Genomic DNA, 14,979 nt, shown 5'->3' on the forward strand with positions numbered 1-14,979 from the left:
TCCTGGAATATTTTGGGCGTCATTTGCAAATCCAATCCCAACAGCAGCAGGAAAACAAGGAAGCCCAATTGGGAGTGGAGTCAGGCTGGAGTTTTGTTGCCGTTGGCCAGCAGGTTTGGACGGGAGTTCCGGCCAAGAGGAAATCTGATCTAGATGAAAGTCTCACTTCCAGCACTTAAAAAGAGGCCCGGACAGCTCCGTGTGCGCAGGGATTTTTTCCCTCAAGAAATCCCATGTGTTTTCCCAGGGGATTCCAAGCCTTGTGCTCTTGCTCCTGTGACAGGAACAAAACCCAGCTCGTTTCCCTGCTCCTGGCACAGCCTGGGGAGAAATCCTCCAGGCTCTGCTGGAACCAGGATGCCCCGTCCTCCTTCCCAGCCGCCCGGTTTTTCCGCACGGAGTGACCTGAGAGGAACTTCCCTGGAGCTGCTGTTTTCCTGCTTCCTGAGCTCCTGGCAGGCTGGCAGGGGCTCGAGTTAGGCTGGGACACAAAATCTGGAGTAAAACTCCAAGCTGTGCAGCTCGGAGCGGAGGCTGAATTCCAGTAGCCGTCCCTCAGACCAGGGATCCTTTCCCTTGAAGATGAATCTGCTTCCAAAGCACTCAAAGCTGCTTCAAGGCACAGACTGAAGGATCCAGGACCCAGAATATGGGACCGAGTTACATCCCATTTCAGGGAAGTTTCACTCCCCACAACTCCCTGAAGGGAGGCTGTAGCAAGGCAGGGATCGGGCCCTGCTCCAGGGAACAGGGACAGGAGGAGAGGGAACGGCCTCAGGCTGGGCCAAGGGAGGCTCAGCTTGGACACCAGGAGGAATTTCTCCATGGAAAGGGCGCTCAGGCCTTGGAACTGCCCTGGGAGGTTTGGAGTTCCCACCCATGGAGGTGTCCCAGGAATTCCTGGATGTGGCGCTCAGTGCTCTGGTGATCCCAGAGATCTGGGATTCCATCCTGGAATCTTGAAGCTTGGGAAAGATCTCCAAAGTTCAGCCTTCAAATCCCACCATGCCCAGGGAAATCTTTCCTGCCCAAGCAGCCCCAGTCCTGGTGCAAAGGGAAATTCATTGGATAAGGAGCAACTTCTTGGCCATAAAGTGGAAGGAGTTGGGTTTTCCGAGTATTCCGTGATTTTTTCCCTGGGATTCTTGATTCCACTCAGGATTGTGATCTCCTCATGCCAGGTGCAACACAAACGTTCAGATTTCATTGTCCAGAGAAATGGTGGATGCCTGGAAGTGCCCAAGGCCAGGTTGGATGGGGCTTGGAGCAAGCTGGGATAATGGGAGGTGTCCCTGCCCACTGGATGGGCTTTGAGGTCCTGTCCATCCCAAACCATTCCAGGATTCCATGATAATCCAATGTTTAATATCTACAATATAGAGAGCCACAGATTCTATAAACTGCTGGATGTAATTCCTGCAGTGACAGCTTTCCTGGGAGCTCAGTGCTCCAAAGGATCAATGGATAGGAATGCTCAGGATTCTTCTACCTCAAATATTTCTGCCCTGAAAATTCCTGTAAGATTGAATTACTCTGGGGAATGAGGGAAATTATCAATGTCTGATTGATAAATCACATCCTAAAGATTTCACTTTGCTGCTCTAGGTGTGAAGGATTTAATTCCATTGCATTGTCCTACGAATTGAAAGCTTTATGGGAATTATAGTGGAAATCTTGTGGGATGAGTGGCCTGGAAGCCTTTGCTCCCCATGTGCTCATTCTAAAGCATGGATTCTTTCACAGGGATTGACTTGGGGTGACAAGAGATGTAATTTGGCCATAAAACTTTCATCCTACAAAAGAAACAAGATTCCAATCCCTCTGGGGGCTCCAGCTCTCTCACACCACATCAGAGAACCAGAGTTTGATGAGGAAAAAACCCCAAACAAAGCCCTTTTCAACACGTCGAAGTAGAACATTTTAATTTCAGGGCGGTTAAAATGTTCCTCCTCCAGTGAATTACGGAGACAAAACAGTGGGAGATTTTTTTTCACTGGAATTCCTCACATTTTCTATCCCACAAAAAAAAAAACATGGCAAAGACTCGATGTTTTGGGATGATTGTGGCTCCGAGCAAAGAGAGGGTGGAGAATTCCAAATCTCTGCTGCAGAATTCACTAAACGACAATAATGCAGAATGATCCATGGGCTGGAATGGATTCATCCCTAGGGATGCACACCATTCCCACTGAACAATGGAAGGACCATTTTGGTGCCTTTTCCTACAGAAAGGAGCTGTCTGATGCCACCAAATATCCCGGGAAATGATTGGCAAAGATGGGAATGGGCCTGGATTCTTTTCCCCCATAAATATTTGTAACCTAAACACGGACTCAAAGTGGGAAGGGATTTAAGCTGAAGCAGGGTGGGTTAAGGTGGGAAATTGGGAAGGAATTCTTCCCTGTGAAGTTTTGGGTGCCCCTGAATCCCTGGAAGTGTCCAAGGCTAGGTTGGATCAGGCTTGGAGCAGTCTGGGATAGTGGGAGGTGTCCTGGAATGGGGGAACAGGAGCATCTTTAAGATCCCTTCCCACCAAAACCCTCCTGGAATTATTATTATTATTATTATTATTATTATTATTATTATTATTATTATTGTTATTATTATTATTATTAATAATAATAATAATAATAATATTGTTGTGTTGTTGTTGTTGTTGTTGTTTTGTTATTATTGTTATTGTTGTTGTTATTGTTATTGTTGTTGTTGTTTTGTTGTTGTTGTGTTGTTTTCTATTCTATTCTATTCTATTCTATTCTATTCTATTCTATTCATTTATTTGGGGAAAAAATGATAGCAAATAAGAAGTGAATCTTGCAAATTCCTCTTTGCAGAGCCGAGAATTTGGGATCCTCTCTGAGATAAATAAGAACAACCCATGTGTTGTGTATTTCCAGAACCTGAACTTATCCAGGGATATTCATCCAGTGGGATAAGAATTTGATAAGGAACCATCTCTGATTTTCAATAGACTACTGGAAGGCAATTTATTCAAACTCCCATTCCAGGGAGAGGAGGTTGTGGGTGTTGTTTAATTGCCATAAATTAATTCCCTTGCTCCATTGATTATTGGGGCTGCAAGTCAAGGCAGCCCAATGATTTCCAAGAAATCTGATGGATAAGTGGATTTTTGGATTGAATAGGCAGCTTGGAACCTTTATTTATTTATTTATTTATTTATTTATTTAGCCAAGATCCTAAATCCCACCTGGAATACCAGGGAATTCCCAAAACCCTGTGGACAGGAGGTCACTCCCCACCAGAATTGCTTTAACACCTTTTCACAAATAATGGGGCCGAGCTCAGCATCCAGAGGGGGTCGGATCTCCCTTCCCAATCCCTCTTAATTCCCTGGGGGAATCTGCAGAGGAAACACCCCCTGGGCTCCACATTCTTTGTTGGAAGGGTGAGGAATGCGGAACCAAGGAGGATTCGTTGAGCACTTGCTGGATGTTGATGGGATCCACCACATGTTTATCCATAACAATTCCTGGATGCTTCCAGCAATGGAATTCTGTGGAATACTGCAGTGATTTGGGCCTGGATTTCAATCCCAATTGTCTTTAAAATGGGAATTAAATCCCAGCAATCCAATCAAAAGCCTTTTCCTGGTGAACCTGGAGCTCCTGATAACCATTCCACATGAAATAGGGAATGATGGATAATAGGGAGCAGCCCAGTTCCTCGGGATAACGCCAAGGGCAGCCACGAGTGAGGAAAACATCCTGATCGTGTTTCTCCTGTGACTTTTTCAGAGCATCTGGTGCCAAAGGGTAGAGAAAAAACAAGGAAAAAAATTGAAAAGTGGAAGGGAGGGAGAAATTAAAAAGCAGAAACTTTGGAATTGTTCTAGACCGGGTAATTCAAGGAAAACGGTTTTCCCATGTGGATGAGGAACGGGCGGGTCAGATCCAAGCCTTGCTGGAGCCAATGCAGAGATTCCCTTTGACTTGGGAGGCTCTGGATCAGCCCCAGTATTCCCATAAGGATGACTAAGCCGGGGCTGGCTCCTGGGATGCCTCAGGCCAGACGAAGCCAAGGAAAACCTGCTCCTCTCAGGAGCACTTTTGTTTCCATGAGGCCGCTGGAACAATGTCCCGGAGCCCCAGGCTCTCTGCCGCGGCGCAATCCCATGGGAGATCGTTTCTGGACACAGGGATCCATACAAGTACTTGGGAATCCAGCGCCACGTCCCCTCAGCTGAGTGTCTGGCACAGCAGGAGGTGGCCGGGCATGTTTGGGATGGAGATTCCCATTTTATTCTCCTCCCTCACCCACGGGACTGCAGAAAAAACGAGAAGTTTGCAACCAATCCCACTTTTGAATTCCCCGTCATTTTTCTCCTGCATGAAACTTCTCCCTCAGCCCAGAAACGGAAGAACTGCAGGAATATTTGTGAGGAATAAATAACTTTGGTCCTTTTCCATCGTGCTTTTGGGAATGACGTTTTCATGGAGCTCAGGAAGTCGGTGTTGGGATAATTTTGAGCCTGTGTTGCAGCCAAGAACGTGAGATAGGACAGATTAAAGGTTCGAGGGCAGCCCGTTCTCGGCTGTTCCGGCCAGCTCGGGAAGGAAGAGTTTGGGCTGATCCCTGTTCCTCCTCAGAATTCCCAACGGGATTTTTTAAGGAGCCACCAGTGCTCTCCGTTTGTAACGGAAGCTGCTGATCCCAGACTCCCGATTTAGGGGCACTTTGGAAGTCCTGTGCCTGCCACAGGTTCCAAACAGTCACCGCAGAAAGGGAGGGTTTGGGAGGTGGAAAACATTCCAAATTCCAGGATTCAAGGAGAGAGAGTGGGCTTTTTATATGGGAAGAGAAAGAGAGGACAAGGGAAACAGATTTAAACTGAAAGAGGGGGAATCTCCATGGGATTTTGGGAAGAAATTCTTCCCTGGGAGAGTGGAGAGGACTGGGGTGGAATTCCCAAAGCTGTGGCTGCCCCTGGATCCCTGGAAGTGTCCAAGGCCAGGCTGGACACTGGGGCTTGGAGCACCCTGGGGGAGTAGAAGGTGTCCCTGTCCCCTTGGATTTTTTCCAAGGTCCTTTCCCACCCAAACCATTCCGGGATTCCCAGAATAGATGGAATTTTCCCTGCAGGAAGCTCAAATCCCAGGCCCCACTTCCCAAAGGTTTTGATGTCACCACCCCCACCTTTGGTGCAGCTGTTGGAGCTGCACAAAGCAAGTGCTGGGAATATTTTGCTCTCCGTATTCCAAGTTTCTCCCTATGGATTCTTCATTTCTGATCTTATATCCTGGTGTTGATGCCACCAGGAGTAATGGAAAAATGCATTCCAAACTTTTTTATTGGGAAAAAACAGCAAGCCCAAAGCAAACCCCCAGTTTTGCAAGTGTGTGGTTTTTTTTGGGAATGAAAGAAGAGGGACAATTATCCCCATTCCGGTTTTGTTGTTTTTTTTTTTTTTGAAGCAGGAATAATTTGTTAGGATCACCCAGGAAATGGAAAAATGTGGAAATGGTTGGAAAATCCATTGCTGTCAGTTCGGGGGGGGGATAAATAGAAAGAAAAGGGAAGAAACTGAAACTTCTCCTTTGGCATCCTGGCACGGTTTGAGGCCATTTTCCCTTGGCTGATCCCCATAGGAATTTTTTAGCTGAGTCAGATGTCTGAGGGGAGAGCAGGGAATTGCACCTGGAATTGCAGGGAGAGCAGGGAATTGCACCTGGAATTGTGGTGTCAGCAGGGAATTGCACCTGGAATTGTGGTGTCACTAGAGAATTGTGCCTGGAATTGCACTGAGAGCAAGGAATTGCACCTGGAATTGCAGGGAGTGCAGGGAATTACACCTGGAATTGTGGTTTCAGCAGGGAATTGCACCTGGAATTGCAGTGTCAGCAGGGAATTGCACTTGGAATTGTGGGGAGAACAGGGAATTGCACCTGGAATTGCAGGGAGAGCAGGGAATTGCACCTGGAATTGCAGGGAGACAGGGAATTGCACCTGGAATTGTGGCATCAGTTAGGGAAGAGGGAATTTCACCTGGAATTGCAGGGAAAGCAAGGAATTACACCTGGAATTGCAGGGAGAGCAGGGAATTGCACCTGGAATTGCAGGGAGACAGGTAATTGCACCTGGAATTGCAGAGTCAGCAGGGAATTGCACCTGGAATTGTGGGGAGAACAGGGAATTGCACCTGGAATTGCAGTGTCAGCAGGGAATTGCACTTGGAATTGTGGGGAGAACAGGGAATTGCCCCTGAAATTGCAGGGAGACAGGAAATTGCACCTGGAATTGCAGTGTCAGCAGGGAATTGTACCTGGAATTGCAGGGAGACAGGGAATTGCACCTGGAATTGCAGGGAGACAGGGACTTGCACCTGGAATTGCAGAGTCAGCAGGGAATTGCACCTGGAATTGTGGGGAGAACAGGGAATTGCACCTGGAATTGCAGTGTCAGCAGGGAATTGTACCTGGAATTGCAGGGAGACAGGGAATTGCTCCTGGAATTGCAGGGAGACAGTGAATTGCACCTGGAATTGCAGAGTCAGCAGGGAATTGCACCTGGAATTGCAGGGAGACAGGGAATTGCACCTGGAATTGCAGAGTCAGCAGGGAATTGCACATGGAATTGGGGGGAGAACAGGGAATTCCACCTGGAATTGTGGGGAGAACAGGGAATTTGGGACGGCTCCTTGGGATCCCTGGAGATAAATGATCTGTCCTGAGTCTGGGGCAGGGAATTCTGGAATTTCCTGGATTTAAGGGATTTTAAGGACCATCCATCCCCACTCCTGCCGCAGCAGGGACACCTTCCACTATCGCAGGCTGGAATTATTTGGAATTTGCCTTTCCCTAATTCCATCTCTCTTGTGTAAATCCTCGTGGTGCGCATCCTGTTTTTATTCCAATTAACACCTCCTGATTCCATCAGTTCTCGATCCCCCAAATAATCAGGATCCATGCATTCCAACCCCATGGGCAAGGACACCTCCCACTATCCCAGGTTGCTCCAAACCCCATCCAGCCTGGCCCTGGACACTTCCAGGGATGGGGGATCCAAGGAGATCCATCACCACCTTCAGCACAGATCCAGAGCCAAGGTGGAAACCTTCCCGTGGGGAATTGCTTTTCCTGCTCCTCTCCCATTGTTCCTGCAATCTCCCCCTCTTTTCCTGGGATTTGGACATCCTTGTGTTTTCTGTTGGAAAACTTCTGCTTCCCAGCACAGGAGGAGCCTCTGGAGTTCCCAGGAATGTCAGCAGCTCATCACAATAACGTTTTTTATATTCATTTTATTTCTTCCCAATCCTTTCCCCAGCAGCTTTCTGGCATTGGGGTTTTTTTTTTCCTTCAACGAGCAAAATCCTTAAAAAAAAAAAAAAAAAAAAAAAAAAAGGAAAAATAAAAAAAAGGAAAAATAAAAGAGTCGGGGCCAAGTGTTGCAATGCAAAGGTCAAGTGCACGGAAGTGTGAAAATTCCCGAAGAAGCCAAGGTGCTGCTGGGCCATGGCAGCTCCGGGAGCCAAACTGGATCCGAGCACACGGAGCTAACGTCACCCACGGACACTTGGAATTCGGGAGGGCTGGGATGAGCTCGGGCTCACTGTGGTTCTCTCCCAGGCTGGGATTTAGGAGGCCGTGCCAGAACCTCTGCTCCAAACTCCTCCTTCCACACACTTGGAAAATTGGTGTTGTTCCCAAGGTTCGGGGTTGGAGTAGGGAATTAATGCCACAGCTGAGGAGATTTTTTTATCCCCCCCAAAAAATTGTTTTCTGGGAGAAGGCAGAATGTGCATCCCAAACTAATGGTAATTCTTCCCTGGGAGTAGAAAAGGCAAAAATTCTGGAAAATGAAAAATATTTCTAATTCTTGTCTTTATTTTTTTTTGTTTTTAATTCCAAATAATTTGATCCTTAATAAAATTCCAGGAAAGAGCCAAATTTGAAAGAGATCCCAGATAATCCACAAGGTTTTGCTTTGCCAAAGTCTTTCTTCCCTGCTCTCTCACTATCCCAAATTTGTTTGCAAACTGTCAATGAGTTGGAAAAAAAAGATATTTCAAGAAGTGTTCTGGTCTTTGCTCCTCAAATTCCTGGAATAAACCAGTCTGAATCCTCTGGATGCATCCCTTGGTGATGCTTTTGTAACAAGGGGGGATTTTTTTTGGCCAAAATCTGCAGTTTTTTCTGCTTTGCTGTCCTTGGTCTTCCTCCAACTCTACCCAGAATTTCATCCTATGGAGGATTTTCTCAGAATAAAGAAGATTTTTTGTAATTCCTTGACAATCCCTGATGCCTCCCTATCAGTTGCAATTGATCTAATAATAGATTTTAAAGATATTCCTCCTTTTGCCTTTTTCCAGCTTTCCTGCCACCAATTTCTTTTGCTGGCACTGGAGGAGAAAAAAAATGAGGAGAAAAAAATGGGGAAAAAAAATTCCATTTGGTCTCGAGACCGAAAAGAGAAATAAGGATATGAACACAAAACACTGAAATACTCCCTTCGGAAAGAACATTTTCATTTTTTGAGCTGTTTGTAAGGAAAAAACCCACATTGATTCCAGGGAATGATGCTCATGCCCAATCCCAGCCTAATCCCAGGAGCTTCAAAACCTCAGGAAATCACAAAAACATTATTTCTCCCTCAAATCCAAGCAATGGCATTAATAATCCCTGGAATTTGCAACCTGCTCTCTCCCGCTCTCTTTTGGCCCTTTTTTCCACTCCATTTGTTCCCAAATTTCTGCCTCCAGCACCTGTTCTCCATTAAAAGCCGCTCCAAACAAACATTCCCGGGGCAGACACGAGGGAAAACGTGGAGCTGAATGTTCTGCTCCATTAACTTTCCCGACCGACGGGATGATGTCCTTTGTGTTTTGAGCATTGCTTTTAATGGCCCGTTAAGGATGGAGCAACCTGGGAGTTGGATCAACCTGGGATTTCAAAAACAAGGAATTCAAAAATCCCTTTTTTTCTCTTCCCCAGCTGCAAATTTGAGGCTGTGGAGTTCCACCCTTGGTAACGAGGGGGTTTTAATTGATGGTTTTTACTCTCAGGGCACTTTGAGAGTGATTTTCCACTAGGAAAAAAAAAAAATAGGAGGAGGGAAATGTGGAAAAAAGGCTGGGAGAGGACATAAAACTCCTTCAGCTGTGAAGGGGGAATCAGGGTGGTTCCACAGAATCCCTCAAAACGGGAGCTGGATTTCAGGGATGCAGCTCAGGCTCTAAATTTACCCTGGGGGAGATCCTAATGGTGCAGGAAAAGAATCCTCAGCACATCCTTGGGGTCGCAGATATCCAGGTTTGGAATCCAATTCCATTCGGCAGCTGATCCATGGGGAGGAAATGCAGGATCCCATAAAAATGTCACTGGGGGCTCTGTCAGTGCCATGGAATCCAGTGCTTGGAACTGCCCCAGACTCAGGGAGGTAGAGTGGGAAAGTATCTCCTGTGGGAAGCTGCAGGATTTCTGGGAATTGTTAATCCAGGAAGGATTGGCTGAATTCTGCAGGACTCCATTCGCGGAATTCCAGCTTTTATGGGATCATGCACAAATGTGTTTGTCCTGGGGACATTCCTAGATTGGAGCTCAACCCTTATCCCTGAAGGGTCCAGGTTGGACAGGGCTGGGAGCAGCCTGGGATTGTGGCAGGTATCCCTCAGATGCTGGAATTCACAGAATCCACAGAATTCCCAGAATGACCAGGTTGGAAGAGACCTTCAGGATCATCGAGTCCAACCCAGTCCCAACACCTCAACTCAGCCCTGGCACCCAGTGCCACATCCAGGCTCTGTTAAACACACCCAGGGATGGGGACTCCACCTCCTCCCTGGGCAGCCATTCCAGAACTTTATCACCTTGCTGTGAAAAACCTTTTCCTGATATCCAACCTGAGTTTCCCTTGGTGCAGCTCGAGGCTGTGTGCTCTGGTTCTGTCAGTGCCTGGAGAAAGAGCCCAGCCCCAGCTGAGCACAGCCACCTTTCAGGAGCTGTGGGGAGTGCTGAGCTCAGCCCTGAGTCTCCTTTTCTCCAGGCTGAGCACCCCCAGCTCCCTCAGGGGTTCCTCACAGGGTTTGTGTTCCCAGCCCCTCTCCAGCCTCGTTGTTCCCTCTGGATGCATCCCAAGGTCCTTCCCAGGCTGAGGGGCCGGAGCTGGGCACAGCCCTCGAGGTGTGCCCTCACCAGTGCCCAGCACAGGGGCAGAATGAGCTCCCTGCTCCTGCTGGCCACACCATTCCTGATCCAGGCCAGGAGCCACTGGCCTGTGGCCACCAGGACCCGCTGCTGGCTCGTGTCCAGCCTGCTGGCCACCAGGTCCCTCTCTGCCCAGGCACAGCCCAGCCACACCGTCCCCAGCCTGGAACGCTGCAGGGGTTATGGTGGCCAAAATGCAGGCTGGGCACTTGGACTTGTGGCCAAAATGCAGGCTGGGCACTTGGACTTGTTAAACTTCGCCTTGTTAGACTCGGCCCATCCATCCAACCATTCCAGGTCTCCCTGCGGAGCCATCCTACTGTCCACCAAACGGACGCAGCTCCCAGCTCGGCGTTGTCCGCAGATTTACTGATGAAGGCTCAATCCCTTATCCATGTGGTCAATAAAAATATTGAACAGAGCTGGCCCAGCACAGAGCCCTGGGGGACACCACTGGTGGCTGAATTCCAGGATCTTTATGCTCCCCTTCCAACCCAAACAATTCTGGGAATCTCTGGCTCATCGAGGGCGGTTGGGAGATGGAGCCACCAACATGGAAATGGACCTTTGGAAGCCTCGGAGCTCCTCCATAATTTGATCCTTGGAATCCATGGATATGGAGACAGGACTGTGATGTTCTAAAGGTTTGAAAGGCAGGAGCTGGACCTGGCAGGGGTTTTTTTGGATGTTGTGGCTGGGAATGTCACACCTGAACTTTTTTGGTTTTTTGGGAAACCAGGAATAATGTTTGTTTGTAGGAGCTACAAACAAAACTAGAAATTCCTGTTTGTCATTTTTGTCTTTATCCCACTGCAGCCCAGCCCAGGAGGGGCTTCCAGAGAGGATTTTGGGATTTATTGATTAAAAAGAAGCCCAGAGGTAAAATGGGATTGCAAAAATTAACCATGGGATACGCACCATACGGTGGAAGATCTGTGGTGATAAATGTTGGATAAAAGGAGAAAAGAGCTTGGAAATGGAAGTTTGGAGAGATTCTGGGAGAGTTGGGAATTAACTGTGGAATATCCACCATGAGGGCAGAACTGAGGTGATGAGTTCCAGGTTGAGGGAGAAAAGAGTGAGGGAATGGAAGATTTGTTGGGAGAGTTGGGAATTAACCACGGGATACCCACCATGAGGTGGAAGATCTGTGATGATGAATGTTGGATAAAAGGAGAATATTTTCCAGCCTTGGGGACACTCCGTGCTCATCCATCTGGCCACATCCCCACAGGCTTTTCCTTCTTTATCGCTGTTGTTTGCTGTTCCTTTTTCTCCTGGAGGGATTTGTGGGAAGTCCCAGGGAAAAGGATCTGTGCTGTGTTTATCCATGGAAAGTTGGGATGGGCTGAGCACGTTCCCCTCCAGCAACAATTCCCAGCCCATCCAGAGCCAATCTGGCCCTGCTGGTGGCAGCGGGGACAGGCTGGAGAAGCATTTTTGGGATCTTTGGGAACTGTTTTCCTTGGCTGTGCTGCCCTGGCTCCAGACTCTTCCCGTCTTCCCGAGGTTTTGGGATAATTTATGGATTATCTGTGTCAGAACTGAGGCTCCTCCAGGGAATTGGGGCTTGCTGGAGTCAGCAGAAGGAGAGGGAATGGAGGAAGAACCAGCCTGGAGGTCCCAGCTCCACAGGGCAGCTCCTTGGAAAATTCCAGCACCCCGTTATCCCACAGCAGTTCCCGGGATAGATGGGATTTTATGGGATTTTATGGGATTTTATGGGATTTTATAGGATTTTATGGGATTTTATGGGATACAGGAAAGTTCTTTTTGCCACTTTGCTTTAAAGAAGAGGTGGACAGAGCTGCGTAAGGAACTTTGGGGAATTCCAGGAATTTCTGTGTTAAATAAAACTGGGAATTGAGCTCAAACCGCCAGTTCCCGAAGAAGTCGTTAGGAGTTCTTTTATCCACAGTGGAGGGAAAAACAGAGATCCTAAGGGGGGATTAATCCCTGAGTAAAAAAAAAAAAACAAAACATGGAAAATGGAATTAGTCAGCTGAGAAGAATTAATCCTGGGATCAATTCCGGGGAAAAAAAAAACCCTGCAGATTTTTTAGGAGGAAATTCAGGTTTAAAATCAGGGGCAATTTTGGCAACAAAATTTTAAAAAAAAAATTTGCTGTTAGAGGAAATTGTTGGAAAGGTAAAAATATTTCATTTCATAGAGATGTACATGGATTAATTAATTAATAGCTTCACAAGGAATTAATAAATACAAATGTAGCCCTTGGGGGCAAAGGATTTTTAATTATGAACTAATTACATTGTTGATTTATATTGATTTATCTCCTTGTGAATAGCACTGGAAAAATATTAAAATATTAAAATATTCACTTTCCTTTGGATAAAAAATTCCCAAACTTCACTCCCTGCTGCAATCCAGGCTGGGATGGGATTAAGGAGAGGGCAATGAAATTCCAGCCAATATTCTCGGCTCCATCTCCAAGGGGGAGTGGTGTGGCAATGGAAATTCCTGCTGGAATGCACAGGAAGGAAAAGTGGGGAAAAGGGAAAAAAAGTGAGGAGGGAAGGGAGAAAAAAGGGGAGAAAACATGGAAAAAAAAGGGAAGGGAAGGGAAGGGAAGGGAAGGGAAGGGAAGGGAAGGGAAGGGAAGGGAAGGGAAGGGAAGGGAAGGGAAGGGAAGGGAAGGGAAGGGAAGGGAAGGGAAGGGAAGGGAAGGGAAGGGAAGGGAAGGGAAGGGAAGGGAAGGGAAGGGAAGGGAAGGGAAGGGAAGGGAAGGGAAGGGAAGGGAAGGGAAGGGAAGGGAAGGGAAGGGAAGGGAAGGGAAGGGAAGGGAAGGGAAGGGAAGGGAAGGGAAGGGAAGGGAAGGGAAGGGAAGGGGTCAGTCTGTGCTCTCTTTTCCATCCTCTGTGGGAAGGACCTGACCTGCTCACTCATTCTCATCCATTCGTACCCCGGAATTCCAATGTTCCACTGATCATTCCATTAAACTCGGAATTTCCCTGTTTTAACAGCCCGTTCTTCTTCGGGACTTTTGCATATCCAGGTTCTTTGGCATTCCCTAAAATACTCTACAAGCTCCTGGCTTTTCCTTTTTCCAGCCCCAGAGAATTTTTTTCCCCCTTACTTTTTCAATTATTATTCCCCAGGAAAGGAGCTCTCCTAATCCATGTGATTTTCCGTGCTTCTCAACTTTCCTTGGCCTCTGCTGACGTTTTTCTCAGGATTTCTTTCCCTTTTCCCCTTCCCTCACATGGACAGAGAAACAATGAGGAAACAAAGACATGGAAAATCCCATTTTTTACTGCAAAAACTCCAGGACCAAAATGTGTTCATTAGAACAACTTCCAATTTCCTTTTAGGGAAGACTTTTCCTTTTTTCCTAGGTAAATTATTGTAATGGGAAGGAATCCTCATGGAGAAAAGATGGATTTTAGCAAATTTTGCTTTAGTTTGGGACGTTTTTGCTTTTATATCCCTAATCTTCCATGATCCAAAGCAGAGGAAAAAACATCAGCAAGGTTCTGTTTGTCACTAATTTCCAGGAATTCCACAGTTTTTCTCTAAGGCTGAAGGATATTCTTGGGATTTATAAAGGTGTCCCATAAACACAGGGGAAGGGTGAAGTTTGGGATGGAGAAAGGGATCAATCATTTTATTCATAATCAATCAATTTATTAATGAAAAGAATTCGTCCCTTTTCCTCAATTTTGTATTTCTGTCTATATCCTTCATCCTAAAATTCCCAGGGATTCATAATTCACATTCCAGTTTCTTCCATTGGATCTCCGCTGGATCCACCCTCTTCCCATGGAGGAACAAGGCAAACTAAACAAAAATATCCAAATATATTCAGGGATTTTGGCACAGTTTTGGAGCTCTGGAATGGGAATCTGGTCTGGAAAACAAGGAGAAATTCCAGCACATGGAAATCCAAGGCCAGTATCTGGAATTCTTGGCACTTATCTTGTCCTGAAAGATAAAGATATTTTTTAAGAATTAGAGGAAAAAAGAAGGAACAAAGAATTCCACCAGGAATCATTCTCAGCTTATCAACAAGAGCTGCCAAAACACCAGGAATCATCCCAATCCCACAGTGCCATGCTCAGGGATGGAGAAAACATGGGAAGCTGTCCCTAACACCTGGAGCCAATCCATATGGCATGAAAATTCCATATGAAATAGTGCCAATTCCCTCAGGAAATTGGGAGAAAAGGAAAGGCCCAGTTTCATGCTGATACAGAGATGCAAATTTATCTTCCCCCCATCCATCCCCGGCCCTTGTTGAGTTTTAGTTGGGTTTTAGGTTTTTAAAGAGATAGGAGTAGTGGTTAGTTGCTAAAAGATTTTTATTGTAATATCGTCTATTGCATATGTTGTATATTGTAATATGTATATTCACATATTAGTTTTGAAGGTAAAGAGTTTAAGGTGTCAAAGTTTGTGTAAAAAGTTTTTTTAGTGTAGAGTCTTGCGTAAAAGCTGTAGTTGTAAGGTTGTTTTCTGGTAGAGAGTTTTAGATTTTGGGTAGGAATAGTATTTTAAAGAGATATGAGTTTAAAAACTACTACAGGAGACGGAGCCGTTCCTGAATTTTTGGGCTCAGCTCCAGATTCCCACCGAGTTCAGATCCTGTGGCAAAGGATCTTCGCTCCTTCCAGGGTGGACATTCCATTTGTCTTTCCCTTATCATTCCAAGAGCCCCTCAGCAGGGGTGGAGGGCCACCACTGGGTGACACCACCGAGGCTCATCGGCAAATCCCAGGAATGTTGGTTTCCCGGGAATCACAAGCTCCCAGCCCCCTTTACAAACCCATCAAAGACCCTCGGAATTGCTTTCCAATCCTGTTC

Source organism: Lonchura striata, chromosome 1 (assembly GCF_046129695.1).
Source record: "Lonchura striata isolate bLonStr1 chromosome 1, bLonStr1.mat, whole genome shotgun sequence".
Classification (NCBI taxonomy): domain Eukaryota; kingdom Metazoa; phylum Chordata; class Aves; order Passeriformes; family Estrildidae; genus Lonchura; species Lonchura striata.